Source organism: Mustela nivalis (genome assembly GCF_964662115.1).
Source record: "Mustela nivalis genome assembly, chromosome: 8".
Lineage (NCBI taxonomy): Eukaryota > Metazoa > Chordata > Mammalia > Carnivora > Mustelidae > Mustela > Mustela nivalis.
Window position 1 is genome coordinate 107,873,008 of NC_139027.1, and position 14,697 is coordinate 107,887,704.

The following is a 14,697-nucleotide window of genomic DNA, read 5'->3' on the forward strand; positions in this document are numbered from 1 at the left end:
TTATTTATAATACAGAAATAAAATTAAAAATCAAAATAATAAGAATTAAAATATACCACATATAAAAATAACCACCAAAACTCCCACCTGGAATCCTACAGCTATCAGATTTTCTAAAACCACTCCTTACTTTTGAGAAATGACTGAAAAGTTTGTTTTATATTATTTTAATACTCAACATGCATCAGGAAAATACCATTCAACCAAACAACATAAGGCCTGTGACTAGAACCAGGTCGACAAATTCATGGGAAGAGTCCAATGGCATAGAGCATATATTTTATTCTATTTGCAAATCCTGCGTGCCTTCCACTCTGTTTAGAGGTCTGAAAGCAGCCACCTTCCTAATAGCCTGATTTACTTGTCACCCACCTTTGTGCCATTAGAAACCTGTTAATTGCTGTCTTGGTAACAAAGGAAAACAACACCATTGTGCTACTAATAAAAGACCGTGTGAATTGCTTCTCCTCCGAAAGGCAATGATTTTAATTGACTTTATTTTCCCAAAAAGAAATAGAGATGCACAATCATGGTGAGGTCTGCCCTCATTAATGGAGATGCATCACTAATTTAAGATGAAAACTGAAGTCTGGTGAATATCCATCTTGCAGCTCCCCAGCCTGAAACACACAGAATCTGATGCGTGAGCTTCTCTCAACTCCCCTCCCCACTCAGTATGCTCCTCCTGGGACCCGATAAAGGACCCGGGAGAAGGTAAAAAGCTGTAGCTTTATCCCGGCTGCACTTTGGAAAACAGATTTGCAGGCTCTGAACCAACAGGCAATAAGTCACTCAGCCCATTTTCTCAGAATTACGGCTGTGCCATTACTGTTTGCTTCCCAGTAACTATAACCACGGACAGTAACAAATACGCAGAGACATTTTCTTCTCCGCACCTCAGAAAGCTACGCCTTCATGAATATCTCTTCTTTAGCTATTTCCTAATCCAATTTTTTCATGTCAGAGCTGGGAATTTGTGTGACAGGGCATTTGGTGTGTTTCCATAAGGCTACAATCAGCCACACTCCTGCTGATTCGAGGTAGCTTCACAGTTTAAGTCTGTGATAATCAGCTGGATTCTCAGGTCTGGGAGTGGCCATATTCATAAGAGCCCCAGATTATAATAGAAAGCTGGGGAACAAGTATGAATGGTGGGGGTGAGATACACCCCTCTTTTGACCTACTGGAAGAAGTCGTTGATGAAAATTTCATGTCCTCAACAAATACTTCCTGTGTACCAACTCTGTGCTTATGGGGCCCCTACCATGCTATGCAGGGGGTGGGGAGGCAGCTGTGAACAACATCACTGACATTCTTGCTCTCCCGGAAAATGCATACTTGGCAGGGAGTGACATTACAATTATGCAATTAAATTAATGCATTCACAGAGAAAGTCTAGGTAATTGTGCTCCGAAGAAAATCCAAGAGGTATTGTGACAGACAGTGATTGTGGGGAGGGTAGCGCCACTTAAAAAGACATGGCCAGGCAGGGTCTCTTGGAAGAGATGACATTTGAGATGAGGTGGTTCTTTTAAAAGATGTCTCCCTATGAAGCACCTGGGTGGCTCAGATGATTAGGCATTTGCCTTTGACTCAGGTCATGATCTCTGGGTCCTGAGATAGAGCCCCACTTTGGGCTCCCTGGTGGGCTCCTTGGGGAACCTGCTTCTTCATCTCCCTCTGCCTCTCCCCTTGCTTGTGTGTTTTCTCTGTCTCTCTCTCAAGTGAATACATAAGATCTTTTAAAAATAAAATAAAATATGTCCCCCTAATTCTTTGATACTCTTCCCATCAAGAGGTAGAATCTATGTCCCTATCCCTTTTGCTTGAATCCAGGCTCTCTGCCTGACAAACAGAATGAAGCAGAGGGGACACCATGCCAATTCTCCAGCCCAGGCCTTAAGAAACTGGCAGCTTCTACTTCTGTGTCTGGGGAGAGTGTGGGGGATGCTTGTTCTTGGAACTTGGCCACCATGCTGTGAAAATGCCTCATCAGCACACAGCGAATTATCTACCATAGAGAGGTCAGTCCCACATTGCCTCCTCCTGCCACATGTCACTTCCAGTAGCAGAGATCATGTCTATCATTGATCTGTAGCCCCTTCCTAACCCGAAATGCCACTTAGCATGACAGAGTAGAGATGTAGCCGCTGAGATACAGAGATGTAATTCTACCCTCCAGGCCATTTGTTATATATGTGCTCTCTATAGGTCAAAATATTTATGGTCCATATAAATGCCTTATTCTTTGCATAGAAAAAGGGCACCATAGGCCTACTGCCACCAGGATGTAAACTTTAAGTGGCAGGCAAGTGACAGGTCAACGTAAGAAATACATCAGGGTCAGCCAAACACTTGAGCAGCATTTGGATGTATCGCCCTTTGTTGCTTGTCCCCCAGAGTCAGAAGTTGAATGCTTCATCAGGATTTTCAATGGTGACTCAAGACTCTCATTTATGCTAGGAGGAGCTGATTAAGTCGTTTTACTTCATGAGCAATGAAGGGTTTAGAGTTGATTTTTCTCCTGGCAACAGTTAATTCTGGTAAAACAACATCATGAAAATGTTGATGGAGAAGAGCAATACTAATCCCTCAGACGTTATTTATTAGCGATGTGTTATGTAACAAATACAAGCCATAAATTTAAGGAAATTCAATGTCGTTAATCATTCACCATTTATAATGAAGACCCACACAACTTCATTTGAACATTCTCTTCTCGCAATCTGCTTATTACAAGCTCTGCCGTGGCTGCCTTTTCTATCCTGTGACATATCTCCTTTCCTTCTTCACTTCTTAATCTTCCTTTATAATTCTATGAAAAGTAACTCTTTTCTCTATCTGTTGTTATGGCTTACCAGCCTAAGGCAAGTTCTCTCTGCCTTTTTGCTGAAAGGAGCCTGAATATTTGTGTTCAGGTATAATGTGCCCAACCCCCAGGGGACAAATCCTATTTGGTCTAAACCCATTCCATTTCACCTGTAATTTGTCCACGTAGATAATGTAACATGTTCTAGCCAATAAGATGGCCAGAGAATTCTGCTGAGGCATTTGGGTAAGACTTTTCACATTGACTAGGAAAAATAAGGAGAAGAAAACCTGCATGATGCCTCCTTACTGCTGCTCAGAGCACCGTCATGGGACAATGTGATATTTAGAGCTCAGTCAGCCATCCTGTGACACAGGGACAGACACCTCTATTCTGAAGATGACAGATGAGAAGGAAGGAAACGCCTGAGCCTTTGATACTATCCAGCTTGTTCAACCAACCCTGAGATTGCCTGACAACAGGCTTCTTATTAAGTAAACAAGAGCCTGTCTTGAGTTTAATGCATATTTGTCCAGCTCTTTGGTCTAATGAGGTTGTGTTCAGCAAAACGAGTGAAAGAAGAAAAGAGCAGGACCATTCCTATTACTCACAAGACTAGGGTAGGATCATAACAATGGCCCACATGCCATATGCCTAAGTACTGAAAAGTGATAAACTACAAACCACTACATAAAGTGTGTTCTATCCTTATATCTTGGAAAATACTCTTCCATCATAATCATTTGAAAAGCCAAATTGCAGTTTTGAATGTTTGGACTCCGTTGGGAGCATCGTATTGGAACATAGTGGTGCAAGGAGAGCCAACTCCAGTCCTGGATCTATGGGTTGGCCCTCATCCTTTCTCATTCATCCAAGCTCGAGCCTACATGTAAGGTGTCCTGAGAAAACATCTCTGGACACTATCCTGCAAGGTTAATTTTCGTCCACCTTCGCCCATACTCCAGCCACTTTCTGTCAATCCCTGGGCCTCAGGGTTCACACACCTTTGGAAGGGCAGACCTCAGGAAGAGGCACATGGGGGCCCTGGAAGCAAACTTTTATGACCCTTTGGAAATAAATTTTAGGGCCCTGGCTACCTGAAGAATAATCTAGACAAAAATGCTTTGTCTCTGGACCTTAGCAGGCATGGGGTGCTCCCAAGCACAAGTGTTAGAGCAAGGGTTCCCCCTGGCTGGGTCTAAGACAGTACTGAGAAAAAGCCCATCAACAGATGACAGTAACCCAAACATGACGGGAAGATGGGCAGAAATGCAAAGATCCAAGCAGTATGTCATCCCAGGAACACCAAAAATAACTCTTCCATTTTTCACTTTATTAGTAAGATCAGAACTTCAGCGATTTTCAGCAAATAAAAAAAGTAGTTGCTCTTAGATATAAATACACAGAGATGGGTCTGTCCTGAAGCTAATGAAACTTAAGAGCCAAGACCCCTCACTGCACAGGTTCTGAGAATGAAGCCTTGGCAACAAGCGCACATGATGCTGATGCCGCCATTTGGTAAACAAGAAGGCAGACATCACCATACACTGAAGAGAGCAGAAAACTTTTTTTAAATACATGTAAAGATAGGGGCACCTGGGGAGTTCAGTTGGTGAATCATTTGACTCTCGATTTTGGCTAAGGTCATGATCTCGGTTGGGAGATTGTACCCTGCCCCTTCCATCCCCCCACTCTGTGCTAAATGCAGAATCTGCTTGGGATTCTCTCTCTCCCTCTCCCTCTGCTCCCCACCCCCACCCCAGCTTCCTGGATTTCTCTCTCTTTCTCAAATAAATAAATGAAATCTTTAATATATATGCGTAACGGTAAAATTCTTGGAATTCTTAACTTTAAAAGTGATATCTGGAGTGATGAAAAAATTCTGGAAATAGAGAGTGTATTAGTCAGAGTTATCCAGAGAAACAGAACCAATAGGATATATATAGCTATATATAAGAGGAGATTTTTTATAGGAATTGGCTCACACAGTTATGAAGGCCAAGTCTCACAATATGCCATCTGCAAGCTGGAGAACCAGAAAAGCTGGTGGTATAATTCAGTACAAATCCAAAGGCCTGAGAACCAGGCAGCCACTGGTGCCTTCAGAGTCTAAAGATCCCGAAACCAGGGGCTCTGGTGTCTGAAGGCAATAGAAGATGGATGTCCCACCTCAGGAAGAAAGAATTCCCCCTTATTTTGCATTTTCGTGCCACTCAGACCCAAATGAATTGGTAATGCCCACCCACATTGGTGAGGGTAGATCTCTTTACTCAGTTGACCAACCAAATCAAATGCTAATCTCTTCCAGGAACACTCTCACAGACACACCCAGAATCACTGTCTGGGCATCATCCCTTAGCCCACTCCAGTTGACACATGAACTGAACCATCACAAATAGCCCTGGTGGCACAATATTGTGAATGTTTTCAATGTCAGTGAATTATACATTTAAATGGCTAAAATAGTAAATTTCAACTTGTGTATATTTTACCGCAGTAACAAGCATCCCCCAAACGTATCATCTTTAGGATTGTGTGAAGCCAATCATTCAATCCTTCCATTACACATTCTTTGAGCACTTAAGAAGCATCAAGTATCAGGAGAGTTAAAGGTTAATAGACAGCATCTTGAAGGCATCACCACCCTCCTGCCCCTCACTTCCCTGAAGAGTATCTTGAAAGTGGGAATTATCTTAGCCTTTTTAGTGAGTTAGACATGACACTTGACCTCAAAGAGCTTTGGCTCCATGTCAAAGGCCAACTTGAGCAGGAATCACTCACACCCAAAGCCATCTTGGAGATTTAACAACATAATGTGTGTAAGGTGCTCGGCATGGGCCTGGCCAGTGTCAGATACAACCCATGTAACTTCACCCTGTGATTCACAGCATTATTCTCTCTCCTCTCCCCGCTCCTAGAGGGTTTTGTGACAGACAAATTCTAAGGGAGCCACAGACTCATGCAGTTTACAATTTCTTAAGTATTTTGCCAACTTTGTGCTCAGTGTTTAGGGAAAATTAAAGAAGGAAAATATCATCACCTATTTCCTATAAGTGCTGGGCTGGAAAGAACACAGACAGGAAGGAGTCAGTCTAAATCTGTTTAAGGCTGGTCTTCCCCAGAGGCTTCCCTGTTGCGGATGGGCTTAGGAAGCACCTTTAGGGAAGGGGGAAGTGAGACTGGCAAGGGGTGGGGGCTGAGGAAGGAGAAGTCAATGAGCAGGTCCCCACTGTGGGAAACCATGGAGGACCTCTGGGAAACCGTGGCCCTGCCTGGGCCCAAAGCTGCACGTTCCAGTTCCCCTCCACTGTTGGCTGAAGATGGCTTCTGGAGGTGCTCACTTCTCAGCACATCCAACAGGCCTGCTTCAGGAGCCAGAGAAAGCACAAGCACTCAGGTGGAGGGGTACAGGTGTCCTCTGACTGACATGGTCAGTGCATGCTGAAGGGGAAGGACTGAGGGGATCTGGGAGAGGTCCCATCAGTGTCTGCCTGTACCACCACCTTGGATAACTCTCAGCACAGTTAAAAAAAAAAAAAGAAAAAGAAAAAAGAAATACCTTGTATTAGATTCCTAGGGCTGCCCTAACAAAATACCACAAACTAGGGACACTTCGGTGGCTCAGTCAGTATAGCAACTGACTCTTCATTTCAGCTCTGGTCATGATTCCAGTATGGAGCACGCTTGCGATTCTCCCTCTCCCTCTGCCCCTCAAAAACAAAACAAAACAAAACAACCCAGAAACTAAGTTGGTTTTAAAAAACATTAAATTATCCTCTCACAATTCTGGCATCATCAGGCATCACCAAAATCAAGATGTCAGCAGGGCTATGATCCCTCTAAGACTCCGGTGGAACCCTTCCTTGACCCTTCCTAACTTCTGGTGTAGTCTTCCTTCCTTCCTTGGCATTCCTTGGCTTGCAGATGAATCTCTCCAGTCTCTGCCTCTTTCCTCACATGGGGTCCTCCCTGTGCATTTGTGTCTATGACCTTATCATAACTTCATTACATCTGCACAGACCCTACTTCCAAATAAGGTCACATGGACAGGTGCTGGGGGTTTAGGATGTCAACATATCACTTGAGGGGATACAATCCAACCCACAACAACCTTTCTGGCGTCAATATTTTTGTTTGAAAGGTAGGGATAATAATTTACATTTTATCAGCTTGTTTTGAGTGAGGGGGATAAAAACCCAAATTACATAAAACATCACTAAGCGATCTGGGAGGATCATACAAAGCCCACTCTCTGGCAAATCCAAGGAACTTTGTATAAAAGGAAGCAGAATTGTCTTCTAATAGTTAAACTTGGAAACAAACAAGGAGTCAGAGCAGAAATATACAAAATCATCTTTTAAAAAGCATAATGGGTGACCTAACTGAAGTATTCACCTCTCTAAAGAATGTTTAAAGTAACAGAGTCAGAGAGCAAAGACTGCCTGTTCCCATCCCAATGGAGAGTGGCAAAGAGGATGCCCTAGAACTTCCCCTTCATGAGAAGATCCTCACTGCTAGGACCTGTGCTCACCTGTGCACCTGCTGAGGCTGACTGGATGTTCCGTGTCACATGCCTTCTCAGGGAAGTGACCCAACCCGTGCCACCTCTCTCTCACCATCTTTATTTTTCTCTATAAATTAATATATCAGCATTCTGATTTTATGCTTCGGACCCAGCAACTTGCTCTTCTACTCCTGAGAAATGCATCCCCTCCCTCCAGTACTTAGGACACTGACTTTGGCCAAGTGCCCTGGAGAGGAGGGTAGCCAGAGCCTCTCAGCTCAACATGTCTCTTAGTTGCCTTCAAAAGCCCCTGTCTTCCTTGCTCATGCCTATCCTGGCGGCTCTTTTTCATTGAATATCCTGGGAATCTTTTTTAAAAACACAAATCCTGACTCAACACCTCTGGGATGGATTCTTAAACCTGTGATTCTAACAAATTCACTGCTGCTGCTCCTGCTGCTCTGGGGTTTACACCTTGCGGGCTATTAGACCCGGCCACTCAAAGGCTGGTCCAGAGACCAGCAGCCTGGGCATTGCCTGGGGGGTCTGTTAGAAACACAGTTCCTCCAGCCCCGGTTGGACCTACTGAATCAGAAATACAGTGTTTCAATAAGCCCTCCCAGATCTCAGACTCATGAGAATACTGGGCTAGAGCTTGTGCTTAACCTGTTTATATATATATGTATATGTGTATATATATACATATATATATATTAATATTTTATTTATTTATTTAGAAAGCACAAGTAAGGGAAAGGGCAGAGGGAGGGAGGGAATCTCGAGCAAACTCCACGTTGACCACAGAGGCCAACGCAGGGCTCGATCTCACACCCCTGAGATCATGACCTGAGATGAAATCAAGAGTCGGATGCTTAACTGACTGAGCCATTCAGAAGCCAACATGTATATGCTTACTACAGTTTCATTTCTGATTTGTCTTCCATGAAAGATTGAGGGAAGGAAGACATGTGTATGATAAATCGTATGAGCATCAGTGAACACAAAGAACAGGAACGTTTGAAAGACCCTGGAGATTCTCTGTGGTCATATCAGATGAGTGAGCTTATGCATGCCAGGGGAAGGGAAGGAGGAGAGGGACAAACCCTAGAGCCATCCAAACCCACGTGGCCTGAAGACGATGCTTCTTTGTCCCAGAGGATACAGAAAACAGTCTGAGATAAAGAAAGTGACCCACTTTAGGGGAATCAAGAACCCTCACTCATCATAGCAGGAAAAGAATTGCCCTGAGGATGTGTACAACACGCAGGAAAGCATCTCTCTCTTTCCTTTTATTGACTTTCCTGTGGTTGCAAAAGCAATAGTTTATAGTTAAAGAATATTTAGAAACTACAGAAACAACAACAAAAAAAAAAAAAAAAAGAAAGAAAGAAAGAAAAAGAGAGAAACTACAGAAAGACAGAAAATAAAAATTATCCGTAATCCCACATACTGGACATGACCACGTTATTCATTTGATATATTAGTGTATATTCTATATCCTATCTAGATATATGAACATATACACATGGATATATTTTTGTAAATATATTTGTAAATATATTGATGTAATGTTAATATATTGATATTTTTGTAAATATCTATCTAGACACACATACACATTTATACATGTTATATATAAAAACAGAAATAAGCATAGACACCTACGGAATACATTACAGATGCATATATATAAATATCATACCTATCACATGCATACATGCAATACATATTTTTTATTACATTTATTAATTTATTTATTTTTTATAAACATATAATATATTTTTATCCCCAGAGGTACAGGTCTGTGAATCACCAGGTTTACACACTTCACAGCACTCACCATAGCACATACCCTCCCCAATGTCCATAACATACATATTTTTTTAAACATTTCAGAACACAAATGTGCAAATGTGTACATATTATACATACATATGTAATATTATAAATATGTTTACATAAAATAATGTATATACATAGAAGTACTAATATATACTATAAATAAATATACAGAATATACAAGTACATAATATAAATATACATAATTTTTGTATGAATATAAATATACATATATGCACAATTGTGTATCCTACTTTTTTGTATTTAGCACTAATGGCACTTCACTCACTTATACAGGACATTTATAAAGTGCAAATTTTAAATTCCCCAGGTGTCCACCACTAATCACTACTCTCTCCAGCACCCTCCCACCCCCAGCTAGAGGCAATACAACTTGGCAGGTGACATGAAGACTCAGCAGAAAGTGAAGAGGCAAAAATCAGCTCCTCCTTCCCATTAGAACCAGTGGACCAAGTAATTACATTGGGAGAGCCAGCTCTAATCCCCAGGTGCCGGGTCACCACCTCTCACACTGATGCCCTTCACAGTCCAGTCCACATGCTAGAGCCAAGTCAGGGAGGAGAGGCACCCAGCGAGCCTCTTGAGGGCTTTCTCTCTCATTTCAGACAAGCTGCCTCACTTTCCAGTGCTACCTAGCCTAAAAATTCTAAGTGAACTGAAATCAATTGTGTTTTGAGATTTCTGTGTGTTGGGAGACAATTTCACATCATCTCCTGAGCTAACAGGGGAACCACTGTGGTGTCTTAAACACAGTTAGAAATCACAGTCATAAAACCATGCACTGGCAGTCCCCAAGGGTTGTCCCAGACCTACCACAAAGCCTAAAGTCCTCTTCTTTCCTTTGTCTCCATCAAGAGGTCTATCCCAGTGGAGTCTAAAAAATTTTAACCAAAATGATGCAGGCTTTCATTTAAATCCTTTAAAAATAAATGATTTCTCAGAGCTCATTTCCATGTTTATTCTATTGATTCAATTGAAAACAAATTGTAACACAGAGCTCATAATAAGACTAAACTGTCCGGGGATTATTTTCATTTTTGGAATAATAAGTCTTACATTTTTTTTTCCCTCTCTGCTGCTGCAATTATGATAGAACAGAAAATTATATTTTAATTAATCAGCAAGTGTTCCTCCTCCAATCACTAGGAGTTTGGGGGTTGTAAAGCTACAGTGTAAAGAAGTCACATGGCTCCAAAAATAGCTGGAAAGAAACCAATGAGTCCTTGCCCTGGTGCTCTTCTCAGACACCCTAGGCAGTTCAAAGCACGTTCCTCCAGCCAGGGTGAGAACCTCATGAAAGGGTGGATTGGGGCACACGAGCAGGGATGCTCTTGTTAAGGATGGGAACCAGATGCAGCACCCATAGTCCCACCCAAGATCTCCAAGGGGGGCAGTGTGGCTGCTTTTCTTGTCAGAGAAGCTGAGTCATCAGACTGCTTACCCTGAGACACCTGCTTCATTCTGTCACCAGGAGTCACGTCCGTATCCAGCACGAATGCAACGGTAACTGCCCTTCCCTCACTTCTCTGCGCTCTCTTCCCAGCCACCCAGAGATCTCCTTTGTCCCAGGTACTGCCATTATAAGCCTTATTAATTATAGATCAATCTCTAATTTGAAGGTATGAGCCGAGGCTGTAGGGGGTCTCATTAACATAAGATTAAAAGCTGATTCAGAAACTAATTATTTTGTATCCCCCCCCCCAAAAAAAACAAACAAACAACAAAAAACCTCAGGCTGGATTTAGGTTTGAGCAAAGCAGTTTCTCAGTAATGAGCACGTCTTGTAAAGGATGATTTTAAGACACACATGCCATTTTTGAGGCTTTCTGTGCCTCTACCTTTGCTTCCTTTTTCACGGCTGATGGTTAAGTTAACTGTGCGTGTGTGTGCTTCTGTATAGACATGTGTATCAGGACGTAGCGGTGAGAGCAATTTATGAACTGATTCAAGGAACTTCTATAGGAAGGTGTTGACGAAGAGTCCTTGTAGGAGCCACAAAGATATAGCCAAGTTAAAACATACTTATGAAATGCTAAATGAGCTTCACTTATTGATGATTACTGATATAAGCCAAACAGACTATTCGACAAATGAATATCTTTATTTGCCTGAACTATAGCTCATTGAGGAAAAAATGTAAGGTGTCCATTGCCTGCTAGCAGCTACCAACTGTTGGTCTAGAGATGTCTGGAGACCTTTGACAACTTTACACTTATCTTCATCAAAATGAAGAATATAGCTATTTTCAAAAGCTAGATTTAGTCAAAGTTTTCTACCTTTTTATTGTAGGTTAACATGCCTTTTATTATACACCATGATGCTAAATGGTAGTTTTATAGTTTTCTTATGTTATTGGGTTTTTGTTTTGTTTTTATGTTCTACCTTAAGAGAATAAAGTCTGGTAACCTTAGGTCACTTATATATATATATTTTTTAAGAGTCTCATGCTCTACCGACTAAGCTAGCCGGGCTATATTTTTTAATTATATGATGGTTTATTATCAAAAGCAGTTTTGGCTATAAGGAACAGAAAACTCAATTCACGGTGGCTTCAGCAATAGATTGTTGTCTCACATAATGCACCTTCTGAAGGTAGAGGTTTTGAGCACTGGTTCTGTGTTTCTAACTGGCCCCTTTGCCACCTTTATTTTGTTGGCCCATTGTCTTTTTGTATGTATGCTTGTGGTCCCAGCAAGGTTGCTTCAGTTCCAGGCATCATCTCTGTGTTCCAAGCCAGAGAAGGGGAAAGTGCAATGCCAGATATACTATCAACATGGTGCAATAACTTTTCCAGAATTGCCCACACCCCTTGCAGACTTCTGTTTAAGTCCCAATGGCCACAATTTTGTCAGAGGATCACATGCTTACCCCTGGATATAGACTAGTCTGAGAAAGTGGACAGTGACCTTTTCCTATGTCCTATATCGGATAAAGCTATGGGAAAAATGACTCCAGAATGAGCATTTGGTTGGCCAACCCATATTGTCGGCCATATCAGTGATATCAAAATTTGACCCATATCATGGTATTTTCCAAACCCTAATGTTTGCCAAAATGTGGTCCCTGAACAAACATCATAAGGACCAAGTGAGAATTTGTTAAGAAACACAAGTTCTGGGATACTCCCCTCGCCCATGCAAATCATAAATTGGGGGCTGGGCCCAATATTCAGGGGGATATGATGCACTTTCAGGTTTAAGAATCACTGCTTGGGCTATTACCAAAATCACTACCTGGCTGTGATTCTTAATTGGAGGGATGAAAGCATGCCTTTAGAAAAACATCAAAATAATCAACTAGAGGTAAGGGAGTGTTTCAAACTGTTCATGGCCCTTTTGCCCAGATGTCATTGAGCACTTGACCACCAATTCTCAAACTCAAGCTTCAAAGTCACCATGTTAGACTCAGCCCTCAAATCTCTGATTCAGCAAGTCTTGGGGGTAGCTGGGGTGGGGAGTGAGGGGCGGAAGGTGGAAGGAATTCCAAAATTGTTTTTCTAATAATTACCAGGGGAAGCTGATGCTGGTCCCAACTGTACCAACCATCCATGTGTGGTCAGCAGACCAACACCCTTGGCATCACCTGGGAGCTTGTTAGAAATGCAGAGTTTTCTGGCCCCAGCCCAAGAAAACCAAAGCAATCTCTACAACAGGACCCAGCAATCTGTTATTTTAACAAGCCCTCAAGGTAAACCTGATGCCCTATAAAATTTGAGAACCACTGTCCTAGACTAGTGCTTCTCACACCTTCTGATACACCCAAATCACCTATGAATCTTGTTAGAAATTCATGTTCTCAGGGCACCTGGCTGGCTCAGTCAGTAGAGCTTGTGACTCTCAAGTTCCAGGTTGTGAGTTTAAGCCCCACATTGGGTGCAGAGATTACTTAAAAATTAAAATCTTAAAAAAAATCAGATTCTAATTTAATTAGTATATTAGTCTGCTATGGTCACGGAGTACCACTGACTGAATGACTCAGACAACAGAAATGTATTTTCTCATCATTCCAGAAGCTAAAAGTTCAAGATCAAGGAGTCATCAAGGTTGATATTTTTCTGAAGCCTCTCTCCTTGCCTTATGGATGCCTCTGTCTTCACATAATCTCTCCTCTAGGAGCACACATGTGTCCAAATGTCCTCTTCCTGTAAGGACACTGGGTCAGTGTCCACCCTAATGATCTCATTTTAACTTCATTACCTATTCAAATTCCTTGTCTTTAAACATGGTTATGTTCTGAGGCACTGGGAATTAGAATTTCAGATAAGAATTTGCAGCGGGGCGGGGGGGGGGGGCGGGGGGGCACCTGGGTGGCTCAGAGGGTTAAGTCTCTGCCTTTGGCTCAGGTTGTGATCTCGGGGTCCTGGGATTGAGTCCCGCATCAGGCTCTCTGCTAGGCAGGGAGTCTGCTTCCTCCTCTCTGCCTGCCTCTCTGCCTACTTGTGATCTCTCTCTGTCAAATAAATAAATAAAGTCTTTAAAAAAAAAAAAAAAAAGAATTTGCAGGGGGAAACGATTCAGTCCATACCAGTAGATACAGGGTTAAGTGTGAAATTCTGCATTTCTAACCAGCTCACAGGGGATGGCCATGCTATTGATCTGTGGACCATCCTTCGATGACACTGCTCTAGGGAAGAGCAGCTGCCCGTCCATGACACTGCCATCAGGCACAGCTGTTATTAATAATGGAAGGCTGTCATCTTCCTCAGATGTGGGGAGGCGAAATTAATTTCTATTGTTCCGGGACCGTTACTCTGTGACTTTAATGTGCATCCAATTCATCTAGGGAACTTATCAAAAATGCAAATTTCTGAGTCCCACCTCCAAAGATTCCAACTGAGTTGGTCTCTGAAGGGGCCAAATGTACATCCTTCCTTTTAGCAGGACCTGAAGGTCACTCAAATACAGGTGGTCCTCCAGACCATGCTTTGAGAGCACTGATCTGCCACATTTGTAATTTGCCTCCCCAACCGCCTACTCTGTGGGTTCTTTGACGCAAGAGACAGGTGTACATCAGGGTTCTGGAAATTTAATATGCACATGCTTCTCCTGGAGCCCCTGTAAAAATGCAGATTTGAATTCAGTAGTTCTGGGATGGAGTCTGAGATGCTGCATTTCTAACCAGCTCTGAGGTAATGTTGATCCTGCCAGCCTGTGTACCAGACATTGAATGACAGTGACAAAATTCTACGTCTCACACTGCCTGGACAGGGCCTGATCTCACAGGCTCGTTTAAGGAAGTCTTTGTATAATTCATGCATTGACCATTTATCTTTCATACATCTTTACACTTTAATGCAGTACCTAATATAATAAACCTTCCATTATCTGATCTTCTCGAAATTGATTCCTCCTCCTGTTCATATAATTCTTAATTCAATTGTCCTGGCGACTCTCCTTGAGTAATAGAAATTAGAATGTTGGACTGCAGGATCAGAATTCTAAGTAACTTTGACAAATTGAAGAAATGTTACATTATAAATGAACAGGATAAAGTCCAATAGGGATAGGTGCATGTCAGTGCCCTT

The 14,697-nt window shown here is 42.2% G+C and overlaps 1 long non-coding RNA gene across 1 annotated transcript in view; it reads right to left on the reverse strand.

Moving 5' to 3' along the window:
* Positions 1-9,975: 9,975 nt before the first annotated feature.
* LOC309871044 overlaps positions 9,976-14,697 on the reverse strand; it is a 70,253-nt gene continuing 65,531 nt past the window's right edge. The window contains exon 3 of the long non-coding RNA XR_014314986.1: positions 9,976-10,047. This is a non-coding gene — a long non-coding RNA (uncharacterized lncRNA). The remainder of the gene's footprint in view (positions 10,048-14,697) is intronic.